The sequence below is a fragment of the Pelophylax lessonae genome, assembly GCF_965119305.1.
Source record: "Pelophylax lessonae genome assembly, chromosome: 2".
NCBI lineage: Eukaryota > Metazoa > Chordata > Amphibia > Anura > Ranidae > Pelophylax > Pelophylax lessonae.
Genome location: NC_138769.1, coordinates 702,015,561 through 702,033,144, shown reverse-complemented (window position 1 = coordinate 702,033,144; position 17,584 = coordinate 702,015,561). Strand labels below are relative to the sequence as shown.

General features: G+C 47.0%; 1 protein-coding gene across 2 annotated transcripts in view; it reads right to left on the bottom strand.

Annotated features, from left to right (window-relative positions):
* Positions 1-17,584, bottom strand: part of UVRAG (UV radiation resistance associated) — a 205,103-nt gene that overhangs the window by 169,170 nt on the left and 18,349 nt on the right. The gene's annotated exons all lie outside the window — the stretch shown is intronic.

Sequence of the window (17,584 nt, the reverse complement as noted above, 5' to 3'; positions counted from 1 at the left end):
AAAGAAAGCCACAAGAAGTCCTGTTTGCAGTTTGCAAGAAGCCATGTGGGAGACACAGCAAACATGTGGAAGAAGCCACTCTGGTCAGAGGAGACCAAAATCAAACTTTTGGCCTAAAAGCAAAATGCTATGTGTGGTGGAAAACTAACACTGCACAATGCACATCCCCCTGAGCACACCATTCCCATTGTGAAACATGGTGGTCGCAGCATCATGTTGTGGGGATGCTTTTCCAAATACAGGGCAATCTTAAAAGAAAATCTGTAAGAGTCTGCAAAAGACTTAAGACTGGGGCGGAGGTTTACCTTCCAGCAGGACAACGACCCTAAACATACAGCTAGAGCTACAATGGAATGGTTTAGATCAAGGGTCTTCAAACCATGGCCCTCCAGTTGTTCATGAACTGCAATTCCCATCATGCCTAGTCATGTGTGTGAATGTCAGAGTTTTACAATGCCTCATGGGATGTGTAGTTCCACAACAGCTGAGGGCCGTAGTTTGAAGACCCCTGGTTTAGATCAAAGCATATTCATGTGTTAGAATGGCCCAGTCACAGTCCAGACCTAAATCCAATTGAGAATCTGTGGCAAGACTTGAAAATTGCTGTTCACAGACGCCCTCCATCCAATCTGACAGAGCTTGAGCTATTTTGCAAAGAAGAATGGGAAAAAATGTCCCTTTCTAGATGTGCAAAGCTGGTAGAGACATCCCCAAAAAGACCTGCAGCTGTAATTGCAGCGAAAGGCGGTTCTACAAAGTATTGACTCGGGGGGGGGGGGGGGTGCTTCATGCACACAAAAAAAAAAAAAAGTGAAAACCATTTATCATTGTCCTTCCACTTCACAATTATGTGTCACTTTGTGTCGGTCTATCACATAAAATCCCAATAAAATACATTTACGTTTTTGGTTGTAACATGACAAAATGTGCAAAATGTCAAGGGGTATGAATACTTTAGGGCACTGTAGTAGTAAAGGTCTGGGAGGGTAGAACAAACATTAGAACACTGGGTACCAACAGCCCAGAAGGTTTATATGTTTTCAGAACAGTTACAAAGTATCTTTAAGTGTATTTTAACCCGATCAGAAAGAAAAGAAATCATCCAATCATTTCCAGTCCAAAGATGTGGGAGTTGCATTTGTTTTCTTTTTTGCAGCCCAAGCTCATTTTTAGCAAGTCCATAGCGTATGCAGCCAGCCACTCAGTATGCTCTTGAAAAAATTACTTTGACTACATGTAAAAAGTACACAGTATCAAAAACGTGTTGCATTTTGGATACGGTGTCCTTTTATATGTAGCCACTAAAGTAATGTTGTCAAAAGCATACCGAGTGGTCTAAGAGCCGGTTCACACTGGAGCGATCCGACTTGCCGGGGCGACCTCACAAGTCGCGGTGCGCAGCTCGCACCACGACCTCGGAGTGGCCGGCACGGACTTCATAACATTGAAGTCAATGCAGGTCGCTCCAAGGTCGCCCCAAAGTAGCTCCAGACCCTTTTTCTAAGTCGGAGCGACTTGTGTCGCTCCTATTAGAACGGGTATGTGGCACTGGCAATTTATTAAACATTACTGAATAAAATAATAAATTACACTTTAAGCATCTGCTCCCCCCCCCCCGCAGCTCCCCCCCCCCCCCCCCAGTATATATTTCCATGACTTTTCCAAAACCTTAGTGGAATCCTCAGTTTCCATGACCTTTCCAGGCCTGGAAAGTGTCATCTCCAAATTCCAAAACTTTTTCAGGTTTTCAAGGACCGTACGAACCCTGAACCCTATGCGATCCGATTCATGTCTGAACTGAGTTTGAATTGCGATATGTGAACTGATCTGGGGGTGTCGTTAACCTTGTACTGACACTCCCAGCGATTCGCATATGGCAGTGTGACCTGCCTGTGATTTGAATGCGATGCGGGAACCCGCAGTGCAGGGTTCCCGAATCGCATATATGTGAACGGGAACTTAGTGTCACGTTACATTTTTTTTTTAGATTTTTCTTTTAGATACATTTAAGGCTACATTCACATCTAGGCGTTGCTATTTGGGTTGTCTAGTTCAGAAGTTCATTCATTTCTATCATCTGATGTCCCCTCTATCCAACATAGTGTAAATGACTAGCTTTAGTTAAAAAAAGAAATAAAAATAAAAAAAGTTCAGGTTTATTTTGTGTATTTTTTTTATTCGCAGTCTTGCATTACATCGTTTTTCTTTTTTTTTGCACAGAAAAGTATTTGCATTTATTCTTGAAGCAAAGCAAGTTGCCGGAAACTCCATTTTCCACACTACGCCTAGATTATTCACATCAGACACTCCCCACAGGCTTGTGCACTACATAAAATGTACACCAGGGCCATAGAAAAGGCATTAACACAAAAAACCCCGCTCACCCATTGGAGCATACCCCTTAGAAACGTTCTCACTTCATATCTGGTCACAGGATAGACATGAAAACAGAGCGATAATTGACAGCAGCACATGAGAGAACATAAATTCATTGTGTGCTTTGGTGACCGGTTTGCCAAAAGCTGGTCACATGATCCTGCCCTGAGCCGAAATCCCTCATAAAACATACAGGCGTGTGTCACATGACCTTAAAGCAACCTATTCCACAAGACCGGTGAGTGTAATGGCACTTTTCCACTGCAAGTACCGGCTCGGCTCTACTCGGCCCTGCTTGGCCCGGTTTGCTTTTCCACTGCGGTACCGCATGGTATAGTGTCGGAACGGTTCGGTACGGTACGGTATAGGTTTGCTTTTCCACTAAAGTAGTACTAAAGTTAAGTGGGTGGGATAACAACGGGGTGGGTGTGATTCTCTGACCAATCAGTGGCTAGTAGTGACTGCATGCAAAGGATTGTGGGATATGGTACCAGTTTGGTACCTGTTGGAACCACAATCGAGTAGGTACTGTTTTTTCAGAGTCGTACCGTACCGTACCGTTCGGTTCCATGCAGTGGAAAAGCAAACCTATACCGTACCGTACCGAACCGTTCCGACCCTATACCATGCAGTACCGCAGTGGAAAAGCACAAAAGCGTGCCGAACCGGTACGGTTCCATGCAGTGGAAAAGCGCCATTAGAGGCTTTGTATTTCCATGGTTTGTTAGAGTGGCTTCAGGATTGGGAGAGGTGAGCGATTTTTATTAGAAGTCTGTGATTGGTTAGTGATGGTACAACTGAATTCCAGGCTAACCATTAACACGCGCTTTACATAAAGATATTGATAAGATAGAATGAGTCCAGAGACGGGTTACAAAAATGGTGAAAGGTTTGGGGGATAAAACATTGAGAGAGAGACTTCCGGATGATCGCAGCTCATCTCGTATCATTATTGGTTTATGATGGGGGGAGAACATGTTCTCTGCTGATCATCTCCACACAAAGAGAACCTGTCATTGATTGACACAGAAACGGCTGGTTTATGAAGCTGCCATCTCTGCACTTCAATGGCGATCTGGGCCAGCATTCTCACTCCTATATTCACCAGCCCAGAGGTGGAGAATTGGGGAGAGATGACAGAATCCCAGGAAAACTGAGGGGGGGGGGGGGATATTGTTGACTTCCTTCTTCCTCAATCAGATCACCGAAACCGGTAAATATGTCCCCCTGCACTATATATAGTGTATGGGGGGGCTACTTATTTTACTAACAGTAGGTGGGGGGGTCTCCTCTAAGAATGCCTGTATACTCCGCAGCGGTAATTCACCACTGTTTAATAAACGGGCACCAGAGTGTTTCAGTGATTTTTCTCGTACTGTAATCTCGCTATGTCTCACAATATGCAGCGCACTCACTTTTACACGCATCTCAGCCGTTTTCAGAGGAAAAAAAACTCTCTGTTCTCCCTTTGAGAACTGAACTTCTCCATTTCATAAACAGGGTGCCGTGTGGGTTATTTTCCTGTGAGAACTGCTGAGAAGCAGTGGCGGCCTGTCCATTAGGGGCGCCGCCCCCCCATCCATGCATCCGGCCCCCTAATCTACATGCAGGGCGCCGGATGCATGGATTACAATAAGGGTTTTATTTTTTTTAAGCACCTGATTAGAGACAGAGGCTCTAATAGGCTCCAAAAAAGGGTGGGCTCGGGGCACAGGGCACTGCGCACCGAGCCCACCAAGTTTTTGACAATAGCGAATACTCATTCGCTATTGTCAAAAACTTGGTGGGCTCGGTGCGCAGTGCCCTGTGCCCCGAGCCCACCCTTTTTTGAAGGGATCCTCCTGAGACACGTTTCCTGATTGGCTGAAAAGAGAAGCCATGCCATTGGCCAAGGAGGAGGGAGGGAGGAGACACAGAAGACAGAGGGGGGGGGGGGGGGGGGGGGCTGCTGCTGTGTCCACATGTCCAGGGATGAGGGGTGAGTGAGCCAGCAATAGGTGTGCGGGCTAGTGCGGTCCGGGTGGGTGGGGGGGTCAAATGGACCACCCCTCCCCCTGTGCCCCTGGAGCACCAGCCGCCACTGCCAATAAGTAAACAAAAAAATTCTCTGTTTCATAAAAGTACACCTTAATATGTACAGTCTGGAGGAAAGAAGGGAAAGGGGAGACATGATTAAAACCTTTAAATACATTGAGGGGGTGAAGAAGGTTCAGAACGACAGTTTTTTTTGTAACCAAAATCAAGAACATGGGGACATGAACCAAACTAACTGGAGGAAAGTTCAAAATGAATCTTATAAAAGTATTACTGAAAGGGTTGTTGGTGCCTGGAATAAAATACCAGCAGAGGTATTGCAACAGTCAACAGTAAATGGTTTCACATGCTTGGGAAATAAATAGATCTTTAGTCCCGGTTCACACTACCGCGACTTGTCAGCCTGACCAGTCGCAGTCCATTCTGTGCTACCGGAACCGTTCTAATAGGAGCGACTCAAGTCGCTCCGACTTAGAAAAAGGTTCCTGTACTACTTCAGGGCGACATCGGAGCGACTTGCATTGACATTCATTATATGAAGTCTGTGCAAGTCGCGCCGAAGTCGAGGTGCACGCGACTTCACAAAGTTGTGCCGCGGTAGTGTGAACCAGCACTGAGTCCCCGTTCACACTAAGGCGACCTGTGAGGCCTTCCATAGGGAAGCTGCGGACCCGTTCTAATAGGAGCGACACAAGTCGCTCCGACTTAGAAAAAGGGTCCGGAGCTTCTTTGGGGCGACCCGGAGGCGACCGCCATAGACTTCAATGTTATGAAGTCCGTGGCGGCCGCTCCGAGGTCGCGGCGCGCTGCTCGCACCGCGACCTCGGAGGTCGCCCCCCTCAAGTCGGATCGTCCCTATGTGAACGGGACCTTACTCTGACAAAAAAAATATAATAAAAACAAAAAAAAGGAATACAAAACATTACAAAAAAAAAAAATAACGAGCAGACTTGTTGGCCCACTTTTTTTTTCTGCTGTCACTTTCTGTTTCTATGTGTAATGTATACAAGCTGCTTCTCCTGTTAAGGCCTCTTGCACACTGCAGCTTGAAAAAGCTCAGTACAGCTTTTTTTTTTTTTACCAAACTAAAACACAGCCCATGAATAGTAATGTGCCTATATACACAGGCGAGCAAGCATTCTTCAGTAAAAACAAAATAGAAAAATCTGCATTTTTGGTCAGTAATTTACGCCTCATGGGTGCAAATGGGCATTTACAAAATGTGCAGAACAAGAACCTGAGAATACGTTTCTGCGCATTTGCACATTTGCACGAAAATATGTGCAAATACATACAAAAAACAGATGAAAAAGTAGATGCGCAAACAGGAGTATCGTGTGCAAGAGGCCTAAAAGCTCCTACATTTACATGAACTTGTCTTGTGATCCAAACACCAGTATCAACTACCTGTTTTTTTTTTTCTTTTCCAGTATTGATAGAAGCCTGGCTGAAGATATAGCAAGCAATGGGTGGATTTGCTAAAACAGAGCACAAAACCTGGTGCAGCTCTGCATGGAAATCTTCAGCTTCCAGTTTTAATTGGCAAAGCTTAAAAGGCCAAGTTGACTTTTTAAAAATAAGCAGGTACAAAAAATGTGCATTTAATATTTTTTGTAGTAGAATCGTGTAAAGCATTTCACCAGTGATCAGCATATTGCTGATGCCATGCAGGTCTCTGCACACTGTCAGTGTATCTGCTTGCACGGGTAAGCTGATACTCCCAACACTGTGGTAGTTCATTGAGAACTACAAGCCAACAGCTGCTAGGGGTGACGGGACTTGTAGTTCATTCATACACAGAGCTGTGTGTATAAACAACATAGCCTTGTGGGTGGAGTCCCACGCTGTTTTCAAACAGTGACAGCTAGTTTAGGGAACTTCTCCCCATACTGCTGTCACAGGGAGTGGAAGGGAAAGGGGGAAGAGGAAGAGAGGGAAGGGAAAGGGGGAAGAGGAAGAGAGGGAAGGGAAAGGGGGAAGAGGAAGAGAGGGAAGGGAAAGGGGGAAGAGGAAGAGAGGGAAGGGAAAGGGGGAAGAGGAAGAGAGGGAAGGGAAAGGGGGAAGAGGAAGAGAGGGAAGGGAAAGGGGGAAGAGGAAGAGAGGGAAGGGAAAGGGGGAAGAGGAAGAGAGGGAAGGAAAAGGGGGAAGAGGAAGAGCGGGAAGGGAAAGGGGGAAGAGGAAGAGAGGGAAGGGAAAGGGGGGAAGAGGAAGAGAGGGAAGGGAAAGGGGGGAAGAGGAAGAGAGGGAAGGGAAAGGGGGGAAGAGGAAGAGAGGGAAGGGAAAGGGGGAAGAGGAAGAGAGGGAAGGGAAAGGGGGAAGAGGAAGAGAGGGAAGGGAAAGGGGGAAGAGGAAGAGAGGGAAGGGAAAGGGGGAAGAGGAAGAGAGGGAAGGGAAAGGGGGAAGAGGAAAAGAGGGAAGGGAAAGGGGGGAGGGGAAGAGCAAGGGAAGGCGAGGGGAAGAGAGGGGAGGGCAAGGGAAGGCGAGGGGAAGAGAGGGGAGGGCAAGGGAAGGCGAGGGGAAGAGAGGGGAGGGCAAGGGAAGGCGAGGGGAAGAGAGGGGAGGGCAAGAGAAGGCGAGGGGAAGAGAGGGGAGGGCAAGAGAAGGCGAGGGGAAGAGAGGGGAGGGCAAGGGAAGGCGAGGGGAAGAGAGGGGAGGGCAAGGGAAGGCGAGGGGAAGAGAGGGGAAGAGAGGGGAGGGCAAGGGAAGGCGAGGGGAAGAGAGGGGAGGGCAAGAGAAGGCGAGGGGAAGAGAGGGGAGGGCAAGGGAAGGCGAGGGGAAGAGAGGGAAGGATTTCCAAACATAAAAACATATTCTTTAATTGAACAAGCTGAAAGTTAGAAGTTGCACCAGATTTTGGACTCTCCAGTTTCAGTAAATTTACAGCGGATTAGAAGTATTTTCACTTTTAAAGTGAAGGTCCCCTCCCAAGAGCCAGCTTGTGCTTGTATTAGTGCTGACAGGAGTACTGAGGGGTGCTGTGATGTTTTCAGGAAGCTATGTAAACCCCCTACTGAACCTTCCATGACCGCCCTACATTGCATAGAAAAGCACACAGACCCAGTGATAACCTGGTGGGGGGGATGGGAGGAAAGGGGGAAACCAGGTAAGGCAAAATATACACACGTTAAACTACAGCTTTACTAATGCATCCCTTATTTTCAGTATGTGTAATCAGAAAAGCAGTATATCCATAAAACACATGCGAGGAGAGAATCTAGGTATAGGAACACATCCTAAAGCAATGAATGATCACATGCACCGTGTTATCAGACTAGCCCTCCCCAGGGGGTTTCCCACACAGACGCATCACATACTTGAAGTTAATCGGGAACATGTGATCTGCGTTAATTTCATGTCATGTGATACTGAACAAAGTGCAGGATTGTTAAACATTCCCCTCTTACAGGAAACAACAAGGCAAAGTCTAAGATTTTCAGCAAGGAGATACCAAGGACGCAATCTGGCTCTGAGCCCACTCTGCTTCAAATGGTGAACAAGATTCAGACATATTTTTTATTACAGCCCCAAGAGTGTTACAACCCCAATAACAAAAAGTTATTCCAACTCTTTTTTTTTCCCCCAAACCTACATAGAAAAACAGAATAAAATGATTAGCAAATTTCAGAATCCCATATTTTATTCACAATAGAAAACATATCAAATGTTTAAACTGAGAAAATGGTCCATTTTACAAAAAATAAGAGGGGAAATCTTCCAGTGGGGAAATCCGTTCTGTAGACACCTCTCACTTTGGAGGCATTTCCTCTCACTTCCTGTTTTGGCTATGGGGAGGTGAAGGTAAATCTTCCCTCTAGGGCAGAGATGGCAGAACAATAAAAACTGACTGACAAAAGGTTATAATCCTCCCTTACTCTATCCAAAATAAAAAAAATAAAAAGGAGGAAGGTGGTTTGCCTTCAGTTCTATTTAAAGAGGAAGTAAAGCTTCCTCTGTACCTATAGGTAAGCCTACAATAAGCTTCCCTATGGGTACTGCAAATATCTCCTAAACATGCACCGTTTAGGATAGATTTGCTTTGCATGCAGCCAGTTACATCACTGGGGCTTGCGCTCTGAAAGAACGGCCGCCCATGCTGTTTCTTCAGAGCCCCGTGCCGTGAACGGTGGGCTCCCGCGCGGAAGCACGGGAGTGACTTAATCGCAGCTCCAGCCAATCAGATGGCCAGAGGACGCAAACAGAAGGAAAACGGCTGAACATGTCGGCCGTGTCAACAGTGAGCGGCGGCTTCATTCTAAGGTAAGTATTTCATAATGAGCTATGCACACTAGCTCATTGTGCCTTTGTCTTTCAGGTGTATTTTTTTCTTCTTCTCTGAGGTTTACAACCACTTTAAATCTTTGTTCATACCTATATGTGCATTTTTATACAGCACCTTTTAGGCAGCCCATTTATTTCAACTGTCAGAAAAAAAAAAAAAAGTGCATGACCCTTTTTTTTTTTTTGATGCACCAAAATTTTGGACGCGTGATTGGCATTTTGCCGAGAAGAGATTTTACACGATTTTACTGTGTTTGTTTTTCATAGGTCATGTGACTCAAAAACTGAATCAAAAACATAAGACGAGTGGGTTAATGATAAGTTCTCAATGCATTTCAACAGGGAGTTGCGTTTATGTGCAGTTTGATTCACTGACCAACAGTGTGCTACCAATGAGGCCCCTTGCACGGTTTGATTCACTGACCAAAAATGCACCAAGTAGGATTTTTAACACCACAACAGAAGCACAACGGACCAATGTGAAGACATACATAGAATGTAAAGGGATGCATTTCTCTTGAGCTTTTCTTGTGCTAAAAGGTGGCAATAATGGCCGACAAATTCATATTTATTGAATGCGATTGTGTTAAAAAAAAAAAAAAAACCCACAAACGTGTTAGACCCCGTTCACATTAGAGCGATCCGACTTGCCGGGGCGACCTCACAAGTCGCGGTGCGCAGCTCGCACCGCGACCTCGGAGCGGCCGGCACGGACTTCATAACATTGAAGTCAATGCAGGTCGCTCCGGGTCGCCCCAAAGAAGCTCCGGACCCTTTTTCTAAGTCGGAGCGACTTGTGTCGCTCCTATTAGAACGGGTCCACAGCTTCTCTATGGAAGGTGACCTACGGCGACCTGTCAGGCGACCAGGTCGCCCCGGTGTGAACCAGCTCTTATACTTACCTGCCCTGTGTAGTTGGTTTTACACAGAATAGTCCCAATCCTCCTCTTCTTGGGTCCCTCTTTGCTGTTCCTAGCCCCTCCCTCCTGTTGAGTGCCCCTACAGCAACCAGCTTGCTATGGGGGCACCCGAGCTGAGCCGCAGCTCCTTGTGTCCATTCACACACTGAGCTGCCGTTTGGCACTGCCCCCTCTCTCCTGACTGGCTGACTAACAGCCGTGGGAGCCAATGGCACCACGGCTGTGTCTTAACCAATCAGGAGGGAGAGTCCCGAACGGCCGAGGGACTCGTGGACATCGCTGGATAGAGATGGGGCTCAGGTAAGTGTATTAGGGGTGCTGGGGAGGCTGCTACACACAGAAGGCTTTTTATCTTATTTTATCTTAATGCACAGCAAGCATTAAGACAAAAAACCTTCTTCCTTTATAACTCCTTTGAATATTATTTCAAAAAGTCAAATATAATACATTTATATATCTATATGTAGATTTTTTTTTTTCTGTCAATTTTGCACCTCTCCTTTTTTTTCTTGAAAATCGCAATAGGTTTGTTACTATGTGTGCACAATAGCAAGATGCGTTTGGTTGCCATTAACAAATAATGGAACTCCCACATGCCTGCAAAGAAATGCAAGATTTTGATAGTCTCTGCTCCACCGTCCCGCCTCTTCACCTTGTCCAATTAGTGAACACTCTGCATTCACTCAGAAAATACAAAGCATTCTCTGAATGGTGCCTGTGCCATGCAGCCAATCTACTGTGTACAGAATGCAGCAGGGCAGCCTCCCGGCACAGCACCTGGCAGCAAGTAGAGATTACTGGAGTGGAGGTGTCTACTTCAGTGGTTTCCAGCTTCCTCAGTCATCTGTGGTTAAAATATAGTTACACTGGCCCAAGCTAGATAATGTAACCATAGCCAAAGCTGGAATTCGCCTTTAAAACCATCTAGGTGGCCATTATATTTTCAACTAATTTTCTAAAACTTCACTGTGTGATCATCATATAAGTGAATGAGAATGAGTGCCATTAGTAGTAACTGATCCTGAGAACTTGGGATCAAATGTTTGGGTCACTGCAAGACTGAAATATTATTCATGAAGCAGAGGTCTCCAGGCTCCAGTTCTCTACCCCCTCAGTGAACCTCCGCCTGCACCCATAAAAAAAAAAAAAAAAAAAAAAAAAAAAAAAAAAAAAATTCTTGCACACTTCTTTAAATCACTGGATATTGCTCCTGTACCACCCAGGTGCTCAAAAACACTGGGATTACATGCACCGGGGCTTAGATGTGCAAGGGGCCTCATTGGTAGCACACTTTGAAGAAACTCTGTACCACATATAAAACTAAGCACAAAGGAACACAACAAAATCACTACGGCAATGAGACCACATACTGCCGTTTAAAGAGGTTGTAAACCCCTTTTGTTTACATTTACCTATAGGTAAGCCTCTATTCAGGCTTACCTATAAGTGCTATAAATATCTCCTAAACTTGCACCATTTAGGAGATATTTACATTGCATGCAGCCGATGACGTCATCAGCGCTTGCGCTCTGAAGGAACGGCCACTTGTGCCGTTCCTTCAGATCCCAGTGCCGTGAACGGCGGCTCCCGCGCGCATGCGCGGTAGTGATGTAATCGCGCCCCCGGCCAATCAGATGGCCAGAGGACGAGATCCAGGAAGCAGGACAGCCGGACATGTCGGCCGTCCTGTCAGCACTGTGGGGGGCTTCGTTTTTAGGTAAGTACTTCATAATAAGCTAGTATGCGATGCATACTAGCTCATTATGCCTTTGTCTTTACAGGTTTTTTTTTTTTTTTCACATTTTTTAAATGGGTTTACTTCCTCTTTACAAAGGAGTTGTAAAGTCATAAGCATTCTATGCATGAAAATAAAAATCTTCTGTGTGTAGCAGCCCCCCTAACACTTACCTGAGGTCTCTCCCTGTCCACGAATGTCTCAGCCGTCTGAGATGTTCCCTCCTGATTGGCTCAGCCACAGCAGTGGCGCCATTGGCTGCAGCTGCTGTCATTTAAAGCCAGCTAGCCAATCAGGGGGGAGAGGGGGCGGGTCGGGGCTCCATGTCTGAATGGAGACAGGGAGCTGTGACTCAGCTCGGGTGCCCCCATAGCAAGCTGCTTGCTGTGGGGGCATTAAACAGGTGGAAGGGGCCAGGAGAACCGAAGAGGGACCTGAGAAGAGGAAGATCCAGGCTGCTCTGTGCAAATCCAAAAGCAACAGAAAAAAAAAAAAAAAAAAATGAGACTTTACAATCACTTTAATAGACCAATTCTGAGCAAGAAGACATTATCAGAAAATTGGCACATGCTGCAAGCTGACTATTACTTTCCATACACAAACAATGGTCCGTGACACAGGACTGTTAGGAGGTAAGGAAACACCAGTAATGGGTTTTAAAATTCACAACAATGTACAGAAATCCTGTTAGGCTGAGAAGAGGATATAGGTTTCCAAAAAAGCTAATAAAAACTTTATAAAAAATTCAGTAGGAAGTTGGTTTTCTGTAGCATGAAGCCATGACAGTCCTCTCAACACAGCTTTCTACACTGAAGAACACCGGGGGCAAAAACATGACCACCTAGACCTACAGCTTACCCCTAATCCTGATATATAACCCTACCCTTCCACGCCAACTTTAGCTTACTTCCAAAACACTTAGAGTCGGTTCACACTGAGGCGACACGACTCCTTACTACTTCGGGGGCGACTTGTGCATTACATTGCACCACGACTTCGGAGCGACTTGCAGGGACTTCACATAATGGAAGTCAATGCAAGACGCTCCGAGGTCGCCCCGAAATAGTACAGGACCCTTTTTCTAAGTCGGAGCGACTTGTGTCGCTCCTATTAGAACGGGTCCTGTAGCGGTCAATGGACCGCGAGGGATCGCAACTTGTCAGGCTGACAAGTCGCGCTAATGTGAACCGTCTCTTAGGTGTGTATTTAGATTAAAAAAAAAAAAAAGACTACACTCACACCTGAAATTAGGGCAGATGTGAAATTGTAGCAGCAGTTTCTTCAGGGGCTCTCAGCCGCTAGGTGTGGCCACCGGCCCCTTTCACTATGACGACAGGTCGCTGGCAGCCGCAGCTATTCGCCACTCTGCGCAGCCAGCAATTACCGTAGTAATCGCTGATATACAAACTTTGTATGCATCCAGCAGCAATCATCGCATAATCTCTGGTTGTGCAGAGAGCGGTAAGTAGCTGAGGCCGCCGTCGACCTATCAATGTAGTGAATGGGGCCAGAGGCTGCACCCGGAAACAGCAAAAATCTCTGATTCCTGCTGCTACTAATTGCACCAAGTCTAATCACCGGCGTGAATGACGTTTTTTTTTTTTTTTTTATAAATTCTTTTTATTAAGTTTTGAGAAAAGATACAAAAACAGAGCCTTTGGGCATACCCCAGCTCGGAAAAACAGGATAACAATAGAAAAAAAAAAAAAATAATAATAAAACCGTATTTTCCGGCGTATAAGACGACACCCCTAATTTTCAAGTTAAAACATAGGTTTTGGGCAATACTCGCCGTATAAGACTACCCCCCTTCTGAAGCAAGGCAACACCATTGAAAAACATCAGATTTCTCATAGATCTCCAAGGTACCCCAAGTACTGTAATACATGTAATCTCTCATAATATCTCCAAGGTACCCTAAGTATTACCAGTAGATGTAATCTCAAGACGCTGGCTGTGCGGGAATCCTGTACCAGTATACCGTATCATATACATCTACCAGTAATACTTATACTTAGGTTACCATGGAGATATTATACTCGGTGTACAAGACGACCGCCCATTTTTGGGGGATTTTTTTTGAGGTTCAAAAGTAGTCTTATACGCCAGAAAATACAGTAATTATAACAAAAGCCCAACCTCAGGCTGCTGCTTTAGGGAGATGGAGTGCATGCCACTCTATAAATTAAGAAAAAACAGGAAGAAGGAACCATTGGTATCAATCGGCCCATAAGAGCAAGGAGAAATAATCATGTCCCCGCAGTTCCCCACCCCAGGAGTCATCAGCAACGGGGAGGATCAATGTGCAGTAGTGACAGTATCTTCTTGAGCAGCATTGGTTTCCTCAGTTTCCAGCCATATATTCCAAACCTTGGTAAATTTTTGGGGGTAGCTCCTGTTGTAAACTGCCTTATACAGTGGTATTACTGAGTTCACCAAAGCTTTCCACCCAGACAGAGTAGGGGCCACATTCCCTCGCCATCGCAGCACTATCAGCTTCCTTGCATAAAAGAGCAAAACAGCTGTCGAATGGGCCAACGCATTGACCAGTCCCAGGATGAAGGTTTCAATCCCAGGCGGTACAGTGATGGTAGTCAATCTAGTAATAAAAGTTCATAACCTCAGACCAATACGACTAAGGATGGGCAGTGCCATATCATGTGCGTGTAAGTGGGGCATCCGATTTGCATCGCCAGCAAGTCTTCGGCGTGGCGGGGGACACTATGTATTCTGGTTGGTGTTAGGTGAAACCTATGAAGTATTTTAAATTGCACTAACCGATCCTTGGACAAGACCAGGTACCTAAAGGGGTAGTCACAAACATCCTCCCAGTCCTCTGAGTCCAGCCCCGGTGCCTCCGCCACCCAGAACACTCCTGCAGTCCCTCCCAACCAGTATGTACGCTAGGTTGCAGTGTACTGTAGATTGAGGAGAGCGGCTTTTTTAGTGCCGGTTCACACTAATGCGGCACGACTTCGGGGGCGACCTGTGAAGTCGCGTGCACTGCGACTTCGGCGCGACTTGCACAGACTTCATATAATGAATGTCAATGCAAGTGGCTCCGATGTCGCCCCGAAGTAGTACAGGAACTACTTTCTAAGTCAGAGCGACTTGAGTCGCTCCTATTAGAACGGTTCCCGTAGCACTGCATGGACCGCGACTTGTCAGGCTGACCAGTCACGGTAGTGAATGGGCACTTAGAGTCTCATCCCCTGAGAAGTGTCTCAATGTCAGCTTGGGTGAAATCAGGAGGGGAGCCCGGAAGGCATGGCGGAGCTGCAGGAACCGGAAAAAAAAAGAAAAAAAAAAAGGAGTTGGGTAAGGAAAATATAGACTTCAACTGGTCGAAGGTCACCAACTCATCCCCCTGACATGTGTGTGACAAATAAAGAATGCCCCTGGTAGCCCATAGGGAAGGATCCGGGATGGAGAGAAATTCAGAAAGCTCCAGGTTCAACCATAGGGGAGAATTCAGGGAAATGACGGTTAGGACCAGACCTAGTGTATGGGGTCATCAGGGCCCAAGCCTTGACCACCGTTTTCATGGATGTGGTGAGGGGGTAAGGGTCCCGCGGCCCACGATACAATGTGTTGCGTAGTGCCTCATAGGACCCAACCAGAGCTGCTTCAAGCGCAACCGCCGGGTTGGAAGTGTCAGAAGTAAGCCAGTTGTGGGCATGAGTTTTAGAAGACCTGCTATGTAGTATAGGAAAAAAAAATCAGGACAAGCCAGACCCCCCAGGTCAAAGGCCGTTGCAGCAGAGAGCTTAAGACGAGGAGGGCGGGATCCCCACAGGAAAGCAATGATATGGGAGTTAAACTGTTTGAGCACCCTTCTAGGGATCCAGACAGGGGAGTGACGTAAAACAAAGGAGAGGAGGCAGTAATTTCATCTTTGCAAGTTTGATCCTACCTATCAGGGTTAGTGGAAGGTTCACCCAAGCCTTCAACCTAGTCTTGAAGGATTGCATGAGGGGAAGGATGTTCAATTCACAAAAGTCCTGTACTCTAGGGGAGATAGAGATGCCCAAACATTTAACTTTATCCGTCCAGCAAAGGGGTAAGGACGGGTCCGCCTGCAGTCTGCCCCCCCCCCACATCTATGGGGTGTATGAGCGACTTGTCCCAGTTAACCTTCAGTCTGGACAATGCAGTGAAAGTCGACAGTAGGTCCAGGGCAGACTGAAGGGAGGGGCCGGGATCCCGGAGGAAAAGTACTATGTCATCAGCATACAATGCCAGTTTTTCCTCCAGGGATCCGACCCGAATCTCCCCAACCCCCCCGGAGCCACGGATGGCCGCAGCGAGGGGCTCAACCGCCAGGGAGAACAACGCCGGCGACAGCGGACTGTCGAGTCCAACGTTCAATACGGAATGCAGAGGACACCTTCCCACCCAATTTGATCTGGGCCTGTGGCTGGCTATAAAGTATAGTGATCCATTTGCGAAAAGTTGGGCCAAAACCAAAAGATTTAAGTACCTTCCTCCTTCCTCCATATAAGACCATGCGACTGAGTCAAACGCTACCATCACCCTCGACCACCGGGCCTCTGCCGGGACCTGCAAATGCATATACACCCTACGTATGTTAATATCAGTAGACTTGCCCGGCATGAACCCAGTCTGATCTATATTAACCAAGCCTGGGAGCACCTTCATCAACCTTGTGGCCAGAATTTTGGTAAGGAGAGATATTGGGCGGTATGCCGAACAAAGGGCAGGGTCCTTACCAGGCTTCAGAATTAGGCTTGAATGAGGGCATGATACATAGAGTCCGGTAGCGCATCAGTCTCCAAGCAGGATGCATATAAACTCCGGAGCCTAGGTGCCAGTTCGGAAATGTACATTTTATACCATTCTCCTGGGAGTCTGTCCGGGGCCGGGGTCTTCCCAGGGGGAAGGGAGCAGATAGCCAGCCAGCTTAACCTCCTCTACGGAAATGTCTGCTTCAAGGGCTGCCGCCTCCTCCTCCGACAGAGTAGGCAGGGACAGCACCCCAAGAGACTCCAGGTCCACCACAGACCGCAGGAAGAGTGGTGATCTTTACAAGTTTTCATAATAGTGTCGAAAATTCAATCAGAATTTCAGCGGGGTCAGAGGTCCCACCCCCATCAGCAGTCCATATGAGAGGGACAACAGTTCGGAGTCTAGATTCCGCCACAAGGTTCGCCAGGAGTCTCCCATTCTTGTCCGCTGACTCCGCTGAAGATTTTCGCTCTAAGATTTTTGCTCTAAGTGCCCCCATCTCTGCCATAGTTGCTGAGGATAAGTGCAAGTTCAACTCTCTCCTTGCATGGGCCAGGGAGGAGTACGCCCCAGGAACGGGGTCCGAGGCAAACACAGATTCGGCCACCTCCACTTTCTTTTCAAGGGCCACACGCCCCGCAGCGCACTCCACCCTGGCCAGTTTGATAGCAGAAATGTACTCTCCTCGGGTAGTGGCCTTGAAAAGCATCCAACACACCAAGGGGGGAGAAGTAAGATCGTTAAACTCCCAATACTAGGCAATCTTGCCCTTCACTCCCTCCATTACACCAGGGTCCTGCAGCTAGCGAGTATTCAACCTCCAGCCATCACTCCTCCTCTGATCACCCAGCCCCAGGACCACCTCAAGCGGCAAGTGATCAGATAGGCCCGCAGGTAGGTACCTGGCTGAGATAACAAGGGGGAGAGCCGAGGAGGGGCAGAAGGCCATATTTATTTGAGATCCCAAATGCTAAGTAGCAGAGACATGGGAGTACAGTCGAGTCTGGGAGTTCTTCTCAGTAAGCTGCAGGGTCGAGAGCCCAGTTTAACAGTTCTGGACAAGACTGTCTGCTCGGATTAGACATGTCCAACTCCCCATTCAGGGTGTTGTTGAAGTCGCCAGCCACAAAGACCCTGGGAGTATTGAACTCCGCCCGTCGATCATATATCTGGTATAATACTGTACCAGAAAAAGGTAGAGGGACATAGACATTCACAAAGATATAGCTGTGCATCAATTATCAGAGCAGGAATAACATACTGACCCTTTGGGTCCGTAATAACTAGCTCAACCCGGCAGGGCAGAGCCTTATTAACCAAGATGGAGACCCCTCTGGCATAGGAGGAGTAGGTGGCGTGGAAGGAATGACCCACCCAGCGGCTGCGTAGGGCCAGGATTTTACTGCCAACAAGTGGGTCTCCTGGAGGAAAAGAATGTGAGGTTTATGGGATTGCAAATATTTGAACAGGAGGGCACGTTTGAATTTATTATTAA